We start from the raw sequence: 1774 nt of genomic DNA, 5'->3' as shown, positions 1-1774 counted from the left end.
ACAGAAGTCTTGCAGGACAGTGCTGAAGATGGTGTCAAAGGTGGCCTGAATGGCTCTGGTTCCCCCCCTGAAGTGATCCAATAATAGAGACCAAGAGGTTGTCAGATGCCGCACTGTACTAAAGGAAGAGCGAGGAAGGAGACAAGGCTGCAGATATGTTCTATTTGAATACACTGTGTACTATATGTATCTCTACATGTAGGAAAATGAAAATCAAATCATAATGCAAATGTACTCCAAGGATGCTTCAATGCAAAATTACAATCTGTAATGTCTGACAGAGACTGGCTGTCTTTGTCACTGCAGTCCATAGTTAGAGGAGCTGCTTCAGATGCTTCAAGTTCTTGAGGTAAACTTCGTCCCAAACTTTGTCAGTGTGACTGTTGAGACACGTCACACTGACAAGATTAAAAACAAAGAAAAGTTAAAAAAAAAAAACAACAACCCCAAAACAACTTGAATTGTATGATTTTTCATTAACTGTATTTTTCATTTTCTTTAAAACATGTAGTTAAACTACAGGCGGATGTCTGCGAGCAAGTTGTGACCAATGCTGTGGAGGTCGACCAACGTGTGACTGTTCTTGAGTGTCAGCCTGAGGTACCGGCTGAGCCTGTTATGCTGAATGCTCAGGGGTCGGGGACCGCTTCCCACTTTCCCCTGGGGAAACACGCAGAGGAGCGGTGGGGGAATCGAAGTAAAGGCGGCCCGCGCGGAAGGCAGGGAGCCGGAGCTTTGGCTGCTTCAAGGACTGGGACAACAAGCACAGTGTCAGCGTTTTGTCCGGAGATGTTGCTATGTGGTCAAGATCGGGCTCCGACGACAGCCTGAGGCCGTAATATGGAAACTACAGCAACAACGGAGGATCCCGTTGAGACAGTGCTTTCTACATGCTCTCCACAATGGAGTAAAGTTGTGAAAAATGGCAAGCCTCGTCTCAAGCTGGAGAAGGTTAATTCAGGTTCAGGAATGCATGCTGCTACCACTGGACACAATAAGAGGCCTGGACCTGTATCGATTATCGGCACTGGAGCTGTGAGTACAATCAGAACTGTGAAAACTAAATTGGTGAGCGTGTTTGCCACTAAATTTGCCCTGGATGTAGATGCAGAAACTCTTGCTCTGTATTTGAGAGAGAAACTTAAAAGAGATGTGACCTGTCAAAAAATTGCTAGTAAACGTAGCAGGTTCAGCTCTTTCAAGGTTACTGCTGAATGTAATGATGTGGGTGAAATGTACAATCCTGAACTCTGGCCTGAAGGGGCTCTGGTCCGGCGTTTTTATGAACCTCGTAAGCCCGGTACGGTGGTGCCAAGCTCAGTGGATCCAGCAGGGGAGATAACTGCACCTTTTGGTACCAACGTATCAACATGAAGATGTCTATTCGGGTATTATCTTACAACTGTCGTGGTCTACGTTTGGGACAGAGTGCAGGGGACAAAGCTCGACGGATTGTTGTGGACAGTCTGCTTGCAGAATGTGACATTTTATGCTTGCAGGAGACATGGTTGTCCAAACAGGACCTGGGAAAACTTAACTGTCTAAATGCAAGTTTTTTGGGAGTGGGGGAATCAACAACTGATCTCAGCACAGCTATAGTCAGAGGCAGAATACCTGGAGGGGTTGCTGTGCTTTGGGACAAAAAAATAGACCCTGTGATAAAGCCCATTAGACTGGATGTAGACTGGTGTATTGGTATACAATATACACAGAACAATAGTAGTTTTATCATTCTTAATATTTATACTCCCTATGAATCTTGTCAAAATGAGCA

The 1774-nt window shown here is 45.2% G+C and overlaps 1 pseudogene; it reads left to right on the top strand.

The window, feature by feature from the left end:
• Nucleotides 1–501: 501 nt before the first annotated feature.
• LOC147330598 (uncharacterized) lies at nucleotides 502–1338 on the top strand (annotated as a pseudogene).
• Nucleotides 1339–1774: the final 436 nt, after the last annotated feature.

The sequence above is a fragment of the Aulonocara sp. 'chitande type north' Nkhata Bay genome, linkage group LG5 (assembly GCF_057382095.1).
Source record: "Aulonocara sp. 'chitande type north' Nkhata Bay isolate Kocher_YH1m ecotype deep benthic linkage group LG5, A_spYH_male_GT1.1, whole genome shotgun sequence".
NCBI lineage: Eukaryota > Metazoa > Chordata > Actinopteri > Cichliformes > Cichlidae > Aulonocara > Aulonocara sp. 'chitande type north' Nkhata Bay.
This window is presented reverse-complemented; position numbering and strand designations above follow the sequence as displayed.